Source organism: Mixophyes fleayi, chromosome 3 (genome assembly GCF_038048845.1).
Source record: "Mixophyes fleayi isolate aMixFle1 chromosome 3, aMixFle1.hap1, whole genome shotgun sequence".
In the NCBI taxonomy this organism is placed as follows: domain Eukaryota; kingdom Metazoa; phylum Chordata; class Amphibia; order Anura; family Limnodynastidae; genus Mixophyes; species Mixophyes fleayi.
The window spans coordinates 192,716,412-192,734,399 of record NC_134404.1 but is presented as its reverse complement, the minus strand read 5'-3'; positions in this window follow the sequence as shown (position 1 = coordinate 192,734,399).

The following is a 17,988-nucleotide window of genomic DNA, read 5'->3' as shown; positions in this document are numbered from 1 at the left end:
CACACTCAGTGAACTCATTGTGAGTGACTCAGCCTATCACAAGATGCTGAGCACCAAAAGACTGTCAGAGGAGCATGTGCTGAGTCCTGAGCAGAGGAGCACAGAACGTTATAACAGAGGTCCCAGCACGGAGCAGCACATGACTGTTCATGGTCTCTGCAGTATTGGCTGCATTGTAAAGTAAAGTCGCTGACAGGAGTGGACTGGATGCACACGGATTTTACTTCATGAGCAGAACAGCCATACGCAGAACATACTGCCCCTGTAATTGGGACCAAATTCCTGATGGTGTGGTACAGTCTTCCAAAATCTTAACTATCCCATCAGGACACCATAAGGACAGTTGGCAGACCTGCTTGACCGAAACCTGAAATGTTGAGTCCCCATACAACATTTATTCCCTCCAACTTTTAAATATGAAGCAGAGGGATTCAAACCTAGGCCTCCAAAGTGTGCCGAGTGGAGAATAGGGGATGGGTGAAGATGGAATGAAGAAAGTTAGGAGAGAAGGGCAGGAGAAGACATGATAGAGAGAGGGAAGGAAAAAAGGGTAGAAATGAATCACTGATGAATGGTACAGTTCATTGGTGGCTGGTCTTGGGAGAGGGTCAGCAACCAGGACGTAGAGCAATGGTGATGACGGACCCCTTTAGTCCATGGCCAGACCTAATAACCATAGGCTGAGAAGACAAGGTTCCACTACAGCTCTCCTCCTTTCTTACAAATCAAATCCAGTCCCCTCTCAGACAGAGGGATGGTGCCCAGTATAATATTTGAAAGAAAAACCACTGCTAGATTTATTTCAGCATGCTTTTCTACAAGGACCCACCAGGCCCTAGGTGGGGGCCTAGATAGCCTAACGGATGATCTGACCCCGAATAATAGATTGTGTGATACTGCAATAAACAATTATGTGCTATTACCACAACTTATTAGCTTGCTTCTGACTCTGGAACGGAATGTTCCAGTTCTTCCTTAAATAGTGTTTCTTTTTGTTTTGTGTTTACATGAAAGGATTATAATAAAAAGATGGCTGCTGAGAATGAAGTATGCAATGTAAGTTAGTTTTGTAGACAGTTGCTTATTAGTACACACTGCTTTAAGTTGTCTAAAAATATATAGTAATTTGGTATGTTAGTGTTATAATACAAAAGTCTATTCTCTTGGCTTCCATGGAGAGTAAATGTATTACCCTTATCTTAAGAGCGTCTATATATTTAGTTATCCATTGTTTGTCTGTGAAAATAATTTTAAAGCAGCTGTTTTCTTAGTAACATAATAGTATAAAATGCTGGTGCGCTTTTATTCAAAAGTGCAATAATTAGTAAAGGCAAGCTGAGGCTTTCTTCCTTCATTATTAAAAAACCTGCCATTTGCTAGCATGCTGTATAAAACACAGCAGGATTGCTAGTTAAAGCATTTTGCACCAAATACATAATTGGGACTATGCATTAATATAGCAGGAGCAGCAACACACTATTAATTATCATTTTTTTTCTTATATCTCATGTGTGCCACCACCATAGGTGAACCATGAAGTATGTAAGCTGTTGTATCTATTTATGCATTTGGCTGTTATATTGAAGCATGTAAGTATGCATGTACATTGGAATACATAAATCATTTTATGTAGGTATATGCAACTTTTTTTTTTTTTTTTAAGCAAAAGCATAAAGTTTACTCTGTAGTGATTATTTAACAAATATGGGGAGCCCTTCAGTCATCCAATCCAATCACCAAACACACGAGATACTAGCCTGTTACCAGAAGATGGTTATGAAGGACTCCGATCCATCCAGACCACAATAAAACTCAATAAAGCTCTTTTGAAGGAGGCTGGAGAGATTGTAGTATATATACAATCTCTCCAGCCTCCTCCTACACATTCAGGTACCAGGTGAGGTTCCTGAGGGGGAACCCTTGGTAAGCAAAACAGGGGACCTTCATCTGAAGCCAGATTACACTGCAGTCTGTTTGTTTTCCCTGGTTAGGCTAGAAGGTTTATGCCAACAATGAGTTCTCCAAAGTGTGGATGTTACAAGGTGGCTATGTAAATTCTTGTTAAATGTAGTTATATAACACCATACATTAGGTACAAGGAGATAACATTTATGTACATAAGTTATCTATGTACATTTTCAGGGTCTATGTTCAGTACCATCGGGCCTAGAAATAATTCTGAACACAAGGTTGCCAGTGAGGTACCTCTGCTGTCTAAATTGGGGCACATGATTATGAAAGTATTATTGCAAGAAAAGCAAAACGCAAAGCCTCTGTCCTACTGCTAAATTGTATACTTGATGTATTTCATTCATAAGATTTTAACAAAGTTGCTAAGCTTGTATACGACATACTTACCTACTCTCTTCGGCTCTCTTCCGGGAGCAAGCCAGCGGAGGTGGGCGTGAGGGGGCGGGGCGGCCAAAATCGCGTCATTTCGGCCCCGCCCCCTGTGATGTCATGACGCAAATGATTCACCGGGAATCGCGGAGTTTGGGATCTAATTCTGCCCACTTCACTAGGAAGTGGGCAGAATTCGGGAGATTGTCACACTCGCCCGGGAGTCCGGGAGACTCTCGCAAAATGCGGGAGTCTCCCGGACATTCCGGGAGAGTTGGCAAGTATGGTATACGACGAGACACAGAATAGAAATATGATTGCAGTTCCCTATATGCATGTGAGGAGTGTTAATCATTTATCCTTTTTTATTAAATAACATTATTTGACTAGTGTTGCATCTTAAAATTGTGACAAGCATTATCTAGTTAAAATAAATAATTACTACAGGAGTTTTCATTTCAGATGCAGAGTCACAGTCAACTCATCAATGCTATATATCTACCTTACTGACCTAAGGTAAGCCATGTTTGCAGCAAAAAAAGATGTTCATTCGTGGAATAAATTTATTAACTTTCTTCATCTTATTGGAAAATGTAATATGATATGTGTAAAAACAATTAATAGTTTTGGGTACCTTCAGATAATATAGCCATGGCACTAAAAACTAAGTAAAGCTCAGCATGTCAACATTTGTGACCATCAGATTCTCCAATGAGAAATCATCTTCACCAGTGACACATTAATTACAAGACCAAAACTTACAAAAATGATTATGGATGATCTAAGAAGATACTTTTTTTTGTCTTTTTTTGGCTGAGACAGCATCATTAGAACAGTATTATACTACAGAATATCAAGATTAGCAACACAAATTGAAAAATGAACATGGCTAGTGATATCTTGGTTCAATAGTTTTAGATTTTATAACGTCACTGTGTTTATTTGCAGGAGCAGCAGAACCATATTGAAAGTGAATTTTTATTAATGCTAGATAGAAATATTTTTTTTAATAAGAAAACCAGGAGATTATTTAGAACTGCTGTGATATATTGAATATTGTATTACAAGCAGGTAAGAGAGAAAAAAATATGCAATAGTAATTGAGATTCAGTATTTCACACAGTAAAAGACATATTTCTGAAAAAACAAAATACATGTCACTATACAAACAAGCTCTGTTGTGAACCTGCTAATTACTGCTATTTCTATCTTATACAGTGGTGGAACTTCCATTGGTGGAGCAGGTGCTGTACACCGGGACCCATGGAGATAATGGGACCCGCTGCACGGCAGATGCAGAGGGTTGGAACTAGCGAGCTGTGGGTCCCGGTTCCCTCCTCCCTGCTTCCCTGCACCGGGGCCCACAGCTTGCTAGTTGCGCCTCTAATCTTATACATATGTTTTGTGGAAGAATGCAAAACAATTATATTGCTTTTTTATTTATGTGAACGGAAATTATTTATTCAATATGTGTTGGGATAATTATATAACAATTTTCTAAAGTATGCAAATCTATTACCTTCCATGAGCTTTTAAGTGTAATTTTTAAAAGATTTTCGGTTCACCTTTAAACATCATTCTCAGTTATGTTTATTCAAATTTCAGTAAATAAGTCTTCTAGCACAATCCAATGTTAAGTGTGGATCTAATAGAATATACTTGTAAATAACTGACTAACTTGTTTCAGTAAAATGGGCCTCAGTGTACAGGACAAAGACAGTGTGAGACAGGGGCGGGCTGGGCCGGGGGGCAGGGAGGAATCGGTCCCCGGGCCACTCAGAGTGACCGCTGTTCGGGCCGCACTGGCGGCCGCATCATATGACACGCAATGCGGTCTCGTCATCAATGATGCGGCCGCATCGCGTGTCATGTGATGCGGCCGCCTGTGCGCCCCCCGGGCTGCATGTTGTCAGCCCGCGTCTGGTGTGAGATGTGAGATTTTACACTGCCTATGTACAGTAAGTCTATGATTACAAAATGCATATAGTTAGCTTTTCATTTTTGCAATTTGAGATAGTATCAGGATAGCATCAGGATCCATCTACAAATTAGTCTATCCAAGTTCCATGTTGGTGGCCAAAGTAGACAAGGGGCCTGATTCATTAAGGATCTTAACTTAAGAAACTTCTTATTTCAGTAAATACTTGATAGCTTATTTGTACACTGAAATTTAAACTTGATATTTGTGTGCTACATGAAAGAGCAGTCAGTATTTAACTTATGTGTAAAACAGAATATTAATTTGCACCCCTTGCATTCTAACATGCTTTTGTCCAGGAGACTGAAATAAGAAGTTTCTTAAATTAAGATCCTTAATGAATCAGGCCCAAGATTTGTACCTAAACTTTCAGCATATACTGAGCCTGTTGGTGCAGTTATAGGATGACTGCACACACAACCGATAGTGAAAATCCAGTTATGGTTCTATTGGTGTAGATAAGATTTTTTGTGCATAATGCTCATTGTAGAACCTTACATACTGAGTTATTGGAGTGTGTGGCCAACTCGAGTACTGTTGTTTACTACAATTGCCATTTGACCTTTATTTTCATATTATAGTTAGTAAAAGATGTTTAAGACAGTTCAAAATTGCGAGCCCATAGTACAAATAAATATGTAATGTCATGTAGTGAAGTGCAAGGTTTACCAGGGAAAGAGAGAGACAATTGCAAGGGTGCAGAATTCTGTATTTTCTGGGGTGGAGGAGAATTGCCCTCACTGAATGCAGACTAGTTGCACTTGTAAGCCTCTTATTGTGGCCACATGCAGAAACAGCATTTTATTTTGCTTGATTAGATATTTATATAAGATTTAAGGGAAGGGAAGAGTGCATTTACTTTGCATTTCCAGGGTAGCAGGGGCAAAAAAGTATTTTTCTTCCTGCAAAATGACATATACTCAAATGTGTGGGGAATTGAATTTTGCCCTCTGCCTACACTTCCAATTGGGAACCTTTTGTATCATCCAGGCACAATTTATACAGGAAAGTACATTTTAGGTACATTTTTATCAATGTCATAATGTGCAAATACATTGCATTTCTTGGGCAAAAATTAGCTTTATTACAGATATTTTATAAAAATTATATTCTCCATTAAACAAATATCTAAAGACGCGAGATCAATAGAAAATATTTCTAATTCCAAATTTAATATGAATGAGCCATCTCATTGTTATTTACTTTCTCGAATCACTTTTCACAGAACATAATAATTTCAAATAAGAAGTCATCCTTCAGATTTGTTAAGTTACTCCCATAACCTGTACTTTCTAGAGATGCACTTACAGAATTCTGTAATAACATCTTTGGCTGTTGAGCCATTTTGCAAACTCAGCACATTACACAAATGTGTGAGATATTGCTTTTCATTTACGTAATGTATCTAAAATATGGGTCCCTTTCCTAATCAGAATCCCAGAGCAGGTTTGATTAATGTTTTTGATATACAAAAATTGATTGGTGTAATTCTTTGCTTATTGATTTCTTTAAAACATGCAATCATGGAGTTTAATTAATTCTAAAATGGCCTGGTACAGCTCTTATCTAAGTAACAGCTCTGATATGTTCTGAGTACTTACATTTTAACTCTTCCTAAGTGCATTACAATCTTTTTTTAAAGCAGATTGATTTTTTTCCCCTACAAAAAGCTCCAAATATCTGTTAGATTCATTTCTAAATCAATCACCAGAATTGTCATAGAAAAGCTTTTATCAGGATTTTTTTACAAAAAGAAATAAAAAGCAATTGATGCCAGTTTATGGAAGCATAATTCCCCAGTTCAAATAGGTATGATTACTATGTATAAGCTGAGGTATTGTAATTAGTGCCTGGGGTAGCTGCTTGACATAGATTATAACATGCTGTATGTGAGTATTTTCTGCGTAGACAATTCTTAATGAGAACACCTGAAACTAATTAGGATGTACCACACCAATTCAGATGTAAAAAAAGGTTATCTAAATAATTTAACAAACGGCTCATGTATACTACACTCTGCTGTACTAGGCAATATATATTTTACATGAAATAATGACAGGGCATAAAAAGTTCAACATGCAAAAATAAAGGCAATGATTTCTTTAATATTAGAAAACTAACAGTTTGCATAGCAACTCCAATCATTTCCCTTGCACTACTACCTTTACCTCTCAATCAGTGCCTATAGATGATGTACCTCTGGCACTCTGATTACTCTAGCTAGTTTGATTGGACTACAGCTTTCAGCAGTACTTCCCTTAGCATTTTAACTTTTTACACGTTATGAAATAATTTCACAGCATTTTGCACAGTTCTCAACACACTGTACCACAATCAAACCCTTTAAATATGTAAATGAACAATAATAATTTTTGCTCTCTTGTCAATGCAAACTGGTGGCTTGTGATTCTTAACATAATATGCATATGCCTAAACTAGGCAGATAATCTTTGGAAAAAGTACTTTTATAGAGACCTGTCATATGCTGGACTCTACACCTCTCCTACCAATGCCCGGTGCATTCACCTGGCATCCTCTGTTGGGCTCCCCCTCGATAGCTCCAATGACTCGCCTTCCAATAATCATTTTGGATTGTGGGAGTGCGCATAAATCCTGGTATCAAGCGTCCTGTGCTTCTCAGCTAATCCTGGCATCCAGTATCTGGTACTTCTTTGAAAATCCTGGTATCCAGTGTCCTGTACTTCTCAGCTAATGCTGGTATCCAGTGTCCAGTACTTCTCTGCAAGTCCTGGTATCTAGTGTCCTGTGCTTCTCAGCTACTCCTTGTATCCAATGTCCTGTATTTCTTTGTTACTCCTGGGTGTATATTTACTAAATTGTGGGTGTGAGAAATTGGAGATGTTGCCTATAGCAACAAATCAGATTCAAGAAGTCATTCTATAGATTTTGCTAAAAAAATAATAGCTAGAATCTGATTGGTTGCTATAAGCAACATCTCCACTTTTTCAAACCCACAGTTAAGTAAATATAGCTCCTTGTGTCCAGAGTCCAATACTCCTCTGCTGTCCTGGTATCTTCTTTTCCTGTGAATGTCACTTCCACCTGACAATCTCGTCAGGTACCATTCAGAGAACTGCAACCTGTGTGGTGCTAGCAGCAAAGACCAAACCTCCTTCTAGGGGTCCCAAGTAAAACTTACACCACATTAGACTCTGTGCCTTCATGGTGGGTAAAGTCAAATCATGCATATTGCTAGAATTTCACATTCTTGTATATAACATAACCAGACCTCTTACATCCAGTCATCACTCTTCCATAGAAACAGTTGCACAGTTGAACACTCTAACTCTATGCAGATAAGCAATTAGAATTCAAACACAGTCACTTGAATTTCTGATGTCTAATAAACACAGCCGGTAAAAAAATAAATTACTTGACTCGTAGTACAAAATGTCGCAACTTGCTCTGTAATATCAAAATGGCTTCTCCTCACTGGCTGAATTGTATTCACATAAAATGGTAGTAGGAAGCTCAAATCTCTATGTTCAGCATCTTTATTTTTCCTGTAATCCTACAACTTCTGACAGCAGCAACAAATTGTTAGCTCAGCAAACATCTATATTACTTGAAGCAGGTTAAACTCAAACTCTCAAACCTAACCACTGACTTTCCCTAGTCTCTATAGTCCTTGCAAAATATATCTCAGTCTAGCACTAGTAAAATGGCAAAACAGAAATCAGGACACCCCACACTATCCCTAAACTCTTCACTATAACAGTAGTAACTCAGTCCTCCAGCAAATAATTAATATAGCCAGCTATACTTATCTGCTATCTTTCCACTCCAAAGCTCCTTGTTTAAACTCTCCTTCAATGGCTGTTGTTGTTTTATTATTATTATTATTATTATTATTATTATTATTATTATTATTATTATTAATAATAATAATAATAATTTAATTATTTTGAAGGCGCCACAGATTCCATTGCGCCGGATACAGAAGTATGTAAAAAACAGATGAAGTAATACCCATAGTAGCACAGATGATTGTGAGTAATGCTTTGGGGACTCACACAGAGTGCAGCAAAATGCATGACAGAACATACGAGGGAGTCAGACAGTGGACAGACAGTGGACAGACATGGGACAATAAGTATAGAGGACCCTGCCCATGAGGGCTTACATTCTAGAGGGACGGGTGGAATTAGACAGTAGGACCAACTGAGAGAAAATGGAGATGGCAGGTGAAGGAAGAGGAGGTGAAGGATAAGATGGTCAGGATGTGGTAGGATAGGCAAGCTTAAAATGGTGAGTTTTTAGTGAGTGTTTGAAGGACTGAAGGTTGGGGGATAGTCAAGTGAAGAGGGGTAGGGATTTCCAAAGAATGAGAGCAGCATGGCAGAAGTCTTGGAGGCGAACATGGGAGGAGGTAATGAGAATTGAATTATGGAGGAGGTTAGAGAAGGAGCAGAGTGGTCGAATCCCCACATATCTGGGCTCATGCTGTATTATGCTCAGGGTAAATGAGGGAACTAAAGCATGCTCATAGGTTCCGAGTAGGTTTTCTACTCTCTCATAAATAGCAGCTTCAAGCTTCTGCTTTTCTCTCTCCATAGTACCTCTTTCTCACACTGCTTTGCTGCTGTTTCTCTCTGATTCAGTTCTGTTTTCTCTCCCCCCCATAAGCTCTGTGTCTTCCTCCCTCAGGTTCTCTTTCCTCAAAGACTCCTCTCTCAGATTTTCCTCACATACCTACTCTGTCCCCCTGTTTTGGCACCTTTTTCTCTTCCTTTGAGCAGGCATACACACTGGTCTGTCTTAAACAATAGTGGAGTATGCTGGGAGATGTAGTTTTTTTTCCTATTCTGGTGCATGCACAATTGCACAGCGGTACCTGTGTCACATTAACAAATATGGAAAATATAAATAAAAGACAGGTCTCACAATAAGACCATGTTTTTTTCTCATCAAAAAAACAAGATAGCGATAATAAATCCACATCTTGTTTAGTATAATGTAAAAATGCATTAAAAGTATGAAATAACACAAAGGTTTTCAAAATATTTACATTGAAATTGATAATGGATTAGATCTTTTTTCCATGAACTTGATCTTTTAATTCTGAGTGTTTTGTATTCCTTATAAAGATTCTTACTAAAAAAAATGTCTGGTATTATAATTATAAATGGATGCATTGTGCCCTGATTGTTGAGCAACATGTACTGGCTTGCTTTGTTTGTTCCATTTCATCAACTGAGAACTAAATACAGTTTAGGGTTTATCCAGAACCCTGGTCAGGGCAGGATTTTGCTATAGTTCTTTTCAATAGCTAAATATATTTAAAGAAGTGGGGACCATACAAAATGTTTGTGGGGAACAGTGCTGATTTAAATAACTTATCAAAAGTGAAATTGTTAGCCTAAATCAAACATGCTATCCAAATAGGGCTCTCTCCCATGACAACCTCTACACATATCTGAATATGATAGCGAGTTCAGGGTGTATTATGCTCAGTAAATGAGGGAACTGTAGCATGCTCATAGTTCTCCATTAGAGCTCTATTGCAGAACTATAGTTGGACTTATTCCTCCAGCTTTAGGTAACAGGAGCAATTCCTGGTGGGGTGTCAACATATTTACTATAGATGGGGTCATTTCTGATTAAGGAGGAGTTGTCTTTAGTGGACATTTCCTTTCATTCTAGTGCATCAAGACAACATTGGGCAAGCTGCTGAGAATATTCCAGCTTTACTGTGGATTGGGTGTATAGATTGTTGGGAAGGACCCACCGATTATGGTTCATACTGTATTGGTACTTATTGATATTGGTACTAAGTTAGAATTTGTTGGATGACCATAAAAAATTACACAGGTCTGCAAAAAATAGTCAAGGTGTGAGTTGAGAAAATGGACTTTTAAGCTCATGGAGCAACCAAGCTTGTGGATCGCTTTCAACATTGTTTCCACCATTTCCTTGAAATTTGGATCCTTTTGGTTTCCCAAAAAGTTTTTTAAGACCACAGTAAAGGCAACCCACGCTTCTTTTTGAGTTGGAGTCATTGAACTGATGAAGTCTTTGTCGGATATGAGTTTTCTAATATCCGGGCCAACAAAAACCCCCTCTTTCAGTTTTGCCTCCGTTAAACCTGGAAACTTGGATCCCAAGTACTTGAAACATTCACTATCTTTGGGAAGTGCCTTAACAAATTGCTTCATTAATCCTAATTTTATATGGAGTGATGGTAATGAAACCTTCTTAGGGGGTACCAATGTATCCCTGAGAACATTCTTTTTACCAACAACTAGACTTTTTGGTGGCCAATTTTTTTGCTTCCAGTGATTTTGTCGGTCTCTACTGTCCCATAAACATAGAAAACAAGGGTATTTGGTGTACCCAGCCTGTTGTCCCAGCAGTATACACAATACTTATAAATCCCCACATACCAACCAGTTTTGGTTTTGATAACCCACTTTCTTGAGTACCAAATCCAAGTTCTCATAAGTCTCCTTCAAGTACACCGAATGAGCAACAGGAATGGACGCATAACGGCCCCCATTGTGAAGTAAAACTGCTTTTAAGCTTCTTTTGGAAGAGTCAATGAAAAGCCTCTGTTCAGAAGAATCATACTGAATGTGGAACTGAGCCATCAACCCCTCTAAATCACCATCAGGACCAATAAACATGTATTTTCATGTTTTTGGGAGCACTGGCAGTGAAAATAAATTAGTTTTTTCATGTTCGTTTTTTTTCCCCCAAGTATGATGAATTTAAAATTTAGCAATTTCCAGCTACCTGTTTGACCAAGGCACATTTCGATTGTGGAAAAACCTGACGTCCCAGGAAAAAACGGTGGTCATTTTCGAATTCAGCGCACCAAAAAACATAAGAATCGGATAAAATTATGAAAACAGCTTTTTGGTTGCAGACCTGTGTTATTTCAGGGAATTAGACTGTAAACTTTTGTTTTAAGAGATAGGTGGTACAGTCAAAGAGAAGGGTGCAGCTGTGCTGAGGAGATGGTGAGAGTAAGTTCTCAGTACCATACCAGACCAAATTACGATATTAGCTAAACATCCAGCATTGAGTCTAAGTTAACACACTTCTCAGATAAACTGAGAGAAATGACGAGAACATCAGATATTCACGCTGTAATGAGCTCCCAGCATAGCTGCAAATAGGCTTATAATAGAAAATACAATAGCGGCGCAGCTGAAGGAGAAAGGGACAGAGTCTAGGAGGCGTGTCTGATATCAAGACACGGAATGAACTGTGTGTGTGTTACCTAACCATATGAGACTGATATTATACTCTGAGGTTATTACAGTACCCAGTGTGCTAGCCCTAAGGGGTTATATGTTATACTATCCTAGTCTGTCAGTAAAAGATTAGAACAAAATAAGTGTCTCACGCTATCTGGTACTCCGTGTTATAGTGCACATCCATGATGAACCACAGGATAATTAATATTATCTATTAGAATATGCCCGATATTTAACTACTCACACACCATTGGACAGAGGAGAGTGGTGGTGTATATATATAACAGTATAGGGTATTTCTAGCCTATAGGGTTAATCTGTGGTAGGTCATCAGAAGCAAACACAAGGCTTTTAGAGGGTGTACACAGAGTAGTAGGACGATATTTATAGTGTCATATTGTCCATATAAATAAATATACCTGAATAAATAAAGAATAAAGACACTCATATTAATGTTTATTGTGAATAGTAGGTGTATATAGTGAACGTGATACATTTTACATATTAAAGCGTCATTATCTATTATCATTAGAACAAGTGAGACAGCACAGTAGTACTTTTACTACTTCTTAACAGTCTAATCATTTTATGTATTCGGTTATCATGTTTACTCATTCAGTGTTTTTAATATTTTGCTAATTGAATCAATTTAATAAAGATATTAGTCTTAACAGAAAATCAATCTATATTGTGATATAACAGAGTGCCCTTTATACACATCTCTTACATTCCCTTCCCCATTTCCCCTTTTTCAGCAGTATGTCTATATTGTGTAGGAGTACCTCCCCATTATGAGATAAGAAGATCTTTTATATGAGTTTACTTGGGGTTAAGCTTGGTGCGGTGTAAAGTTTTTTGTTCGAGATGGTGAGATGACTGGAGGAGATTTAAAACAAGGACATGGAAGGAAGGGAGGGTAAACATAGGAACAGCATTGTATAGACAGGGAAAGATGCTTAGTCAGGGAGGGTTTAGAAAAATTTGATAAAGAAAGGTAACAAATTAAAAGTAGCAGTAAAACAATTATTAAAACATGTAGGTTTATTCCAAACAAATCAGATTACTAGGATAAGCAATGTTGGATGAAATTTATGATATAGTAGGTATAGCTAAGACTTGGCTGGATTAATGTCATGTTTGGCAGTGAATTTGGCAAGACATAATAGGCCTGATTTATTAAGGGACGCATACTGAACGCAACGTGTGTTTGTTATAAAACACACGTAAAGCCCCTCTAGCTAATGCACTGACATGCATACCTTTGAGTATGATATGCATTTATAGCGCCGATTGGCAAAGGAACGCACACAGGCGTGCAATTACATTAAATCCATTCATTAATAATAATAATAGACAATAATCCATACATTAATAATCCTTACACTCAGGTTTTACTATGTGAGTTATTATAATAATTTCATACTAACCATGCTCATTAACACTTTCTGTGAGGCTGTATGTATTTTGTTTGTATGATATTACATGATATGTAAAAAACATATGTAATGATAGTGGGAGAGTGACTGTGCTGCTATATACTGTGTTAGGATAAAGGAATAATGACTGAGCTTTCATATACTGTGTGAGGATAATGGAATAATGGCTGTGCTGCCATATACTGTGAGGAAAGGAAACATTTATCACCCAGACAAACTGTATATCGCTTCTCACACTAATAGGACACTTACTATACTTTTTATCCCCGCTACCTTCATCACACACCTCATTATTATAGAAATTGTGTTGTAATTAATACACTGTTAAAAAGGGGCAAATGTATTTCAGATATTCTGTTATGTTGCAAATATGTCTTAATTATGGTACTAATGTACATTAGTACTTTTTTTACATAAATAAAACACACACACACACACACACACACATTTTTTTTAAACAAAAAACTTTTATATTAAATTTGAGAATAATTGTAAAATAAAACAAATTTAATATTAATAATTAGCATAATAGCTCTCCAGAAGTTGAATATTTTTATTAATTTTCTTTAAATGTTTTTTTTTTATTTTATCAAAACATGGGGCGGGAGTTTTGAACTTGGGTGCGGGGCATAGAAAATTGAGATGATCGTATGGAAAATATGGATGGGGATGTAAACTGGGGCTGGGGGATGGTAAACTGGGGCTTGGGGCTTACAACGTTGGGGATTTCTTCGTCTTCTGTAAAAAAAGGAAAATAAACATTTTGAAATTCACAATCTTAGTACATTTATAAAATATATCTTTGCTCTATGGTTATACTTTGTACACACACACATTTGCTAAGCTCAGCAGAGATCTGAAGTGGTACATTAAGTTAAAATCTCTGCATAGATTCATGGCATGCTGAACACAGTAGCAGCTAGAGGACTACTACTTTTTGGAGGATCATGCAGATATATCTTGGGTGGGGGGAGTTGCTTGGCAACAAACACTTATTAGGTCTCTGATGTCAGACACCCGTGGAATGTCAAACTTTGCCTAGGTCTAGTGAAAATCACATTTGGGAAAGAAAAGCTGTCTGAGCACTACACTTTTATGCTGCCAAAAAGAGAAAAAATATATTATATTACATTATAACAACAAGATTGTTACATTCTTCTGCAGTCGCCAGTGTCTCCTCCTCCAATTCTTGTGATGATGGGGAAATGAGAAGTGGTGATATATGGGCCGCCTCCTGGCCCTCATCCTCTTAGACCTCCTGGCCCTCCTTCTGCTGGGCTTTCTCTCACTCTTACTACTCCTCCACTGGCTCTTCAATAATCCCCAAACATCTTCAGCGGAGGCATATGCAATGGTGGATGCTGAGGTATTCTGTTGGAATAAAAATAACACATTAGTTGATTTATAAATGTTATCTCTGTCTCACACATACATAAAGACATTGAGATAATGTTAGGTTGTAATATAAAATATCCAATACCACACATCATTGGACAAATAAATACACCTCTACACCACTTTCATATGGACTTGACCTGGGAGGTTTACATTAATCACATACTGAATCAGAAACCTAACTATTACATAGCAGGCCTTGTATTTTGCCCAATGAAGGTTATTAGAAGTCATATAGCTTTGTGAAGATCGAGACACAACAGTAATTTTATATTTAAAAACATATAATTAATGAGATTAATTGAGTATTTATGCCTAGCAATTTCACCCCTCAGATCCTGCAGAAGCTCTGGCTGCTTCCTCTGCAGGTCACTCCAGCGCCTCTGCAGTTGGACAACTGTGCGTCTGCAGTTAAATTCTAGTCACAAATGCCTGCAAACAGCCCTGTAGGCATTATTTTTCTGTTTGTTAGTTGTACCGAGCTACAAGTATATAGCAATGGTCCACAGGTTGACCCTCAAGAATGTTGTTGCCTGCATCTTTGCATGTGAATGAGACTTATCAACATTCTCATCACTGATTGGTTCTCAGTGAATGTATGGGTGTAGGCACATCAGTCGTGGATCCCTTCAATACCATATGTAAAATGGCTGACTTTCAGTTGTCATAATCATAATAATCAACCGTTTCCAGGCAATTAGGGGCATGACAACGCCTAGCCCTTCATACACAGAAAATCGCATGAGAAAGCACCTGCATACTCTATATAACAGCTGGAGAGACAATCATTCAGCCCTGTCATTTTGTGATTTCTGATCACATGTTTCTAGGAATTAGTAGGTAGGGAAATAAAGGAAAGTTAGCAAGACAGGAAATGTAATAAACAGATAGATTTAGTAAACTTAATAAAATAAATAAATATGGTACTACATGGGCATACATAGGCAAGACTTTAAAAATCTATTAAAAACCAACATGCGCAAAGGAAAGGTATGAAAATCATGTAGGAACTATACAACAGGCACGTAACTAAAATAGTCAAGCATTGGTAATGTGGGACATTACTATGTTAAAAATGTATATACACAATTATTAAATTGCATACAATTTCAAACTCTCTCCGTGGGTCTTATATAGTTGTGTCTATCGAGATGAGTGTGTGCAGGTGTATGCAGGGAAATAGTTCATTCTCCCGCTAGATGGCTTGGTTGTGAAGCGGTGTTTGGTCATCCCTATGAGATACACTAGACCCTGAATAGGTGCGTACTATTTTGAAAAACAGCATACTTTTGCGTGTGCCATAGTTTGAATTAGACCTACCTGCAGGGGGCACCTTTACTTTACATTGCCTATGTGCACTGGCCCTTCCCCATCCCCTCCCTAAAATCGTAACTTGTCATAAGTGTCCTTTGCGCAAAAAGATAATTTGGACGCTGCTGCGTTCTGTGGCATAGGGGCTAGTTGTGGCCATGCGCAGAGTAATTGTGCGCATTATACCCACAAAATCACCAGATATCCAACATGTTTAGGAATTATAGAAAGATAGTAAAATAGTAGTGTTTATGTAAATTAGAGATGGTCACTGACCCCCGTGTTTTGGTTTTGGATTCGGTTTTGGATCTGGATTACCGTCGTGTTTTGGTTTTGGTTTTGGTTTTGCAAAACCGCCATTGCGTGTTTTGGTTTTGGTTTTGTTTGGTTTTGTTTTGCTATTTTTTTGGAAAATCCATGTTTTTGGGCCTAAATTAACCCAATTTAGTGCTCCAACTGTTTTAGAGACAAGTAATCTAATTGTTGAGGTAATAAATCATCCAAAAAAACAGTTTAATTCTTCGTTGGTAGGCCTATTCTACACACAAAACAGATTGTCTTCCTCTCCATCTATGCATATTGGCAATGCAGCCATCGTCTTTGAATGTATATTACACCCTACACTTATAGTTAAATATGTAAAGAAATGGAAAAAGCCAGTTTGGTTTCTGTCTCTCAAGGCTCCGCTCCACTTGTATAAAATACCAAAAAATTCAGCCATTATAGACTGTACAATATTAATTGACATGGAGAAAGCCAGTTTGGTTTCTGTCTCTCTAGGCCCCCCTCCACTTGTATAAAATACCAAAAAATTCAGCCATTATAGACTGTACAATATTAATTGACATGGAAAAAGCCAGTTTGGTTTCTGTCTCTCTAGGCCCCCCTCCACTTGTATAAAATACCCAAAAATTCAGCCATTATAGACTGTACAATATTATGAAAAATGGACAAAGCCAGTTTAGGGTCACTCTGTCTATGACACCCTACCCTTAAGGATAAATTGCCCTAACAGCAGCCTTTCAAGATGGTATGTGATATGGGAATGCCACAAGTCCCTTTCCTCTTTGGGGGTAGATTGCACCCTACACTTACATAGAAAGTTTTAAAAAGATGTTATCGGCATCATCTTCAGCTTAATCCTCACCCTCATCAGTGTGTACGTCATCATCACAGACTATCAATTCATCGCCGCTTGAATCCGCCATTAGAGAACAGTCAGTGCTTGGATGTCTTGGATGGTGAAGGCCTTCCTCGTGGAAGATGTAGTTCATTTTTATAAACATAATTTTCTCCACATTTTTGGGAAGTAACCTTCTACGGCGATCACTGACTAAGTTCCCTGCTGTGCTGCACACTCGTTCAGAGTACACACTGGAGGGTGGGCAGCTTAGGTATTGCAAAGCAAGTTTGTACATGGGTTTCCAAATGGCCTGCTTTTCTTCCCAGTAAGGAAAGGGACTGTCTGACATTTCCATATCAACTACCTCTTGAAAGTAATCCTCCACCATCCTTTGCATGTTTATACTCATATTGGATGGAGTTATGGGCAAAGTGACACTTTTTTTGAAAAATCCTTCAAACCAGCCCAGATGTTAAATTGTTCTGGTCTGCCCCCTGTGTCTTCCCTGCTTCTTTTTTGGAAATTTAATTTTTTACGAGCAACAGCTTGAGAAAGTGAAGGAGGACACGTCGTCAAGCCGAGGCCCAGTTCAGCGGCCAACTTGCTGAGCAATAGCTCCTTGCAAAAGTTCACATCTCGCTCATTTACAAGTAAAGACTCAATGTAGGTTTTAAACCTTGGATCAAGCACAGTGGCCAAAACGTACTGATCCGAGTTCAAGATCTTAATAACTCGAGGATCATTGTGAAGCGAATTAAGTACTTGATCGACAAGGCCAACATACTTTGCTGAATTGCTTGCTTTCAGCTCCTCCTTCATTTTCTCAAGCTGCTTTTCCAATAGTCTAATTAAAGGAATGACTTGGCTCAAACTAGCAGAGTCTGCACTGACCTCACATGTCACAACTTCAAATGGTTTCAGCACCTTGCACAGCACTGAAAGGATTCCCCACTGTGCAAGTGTGAAATACATCCCCCCTCCTTTCCCAATGTCATGACTTGTGCAATATGCTTGGATGGCTTTGCGCTGTTCCTCCATCCTCTGAAGCATGTACAGGGTGGAATTCCACCGAGTTACCACCTCTTGCTTAAGTTGGTGGCAGGGCAAGTTAAACTGCTCTTGGAGCTGCTGTAATCTCCTACATGCTGTGGCTGAATGCCTGAAATGGCCTGAAATTTTACAGGC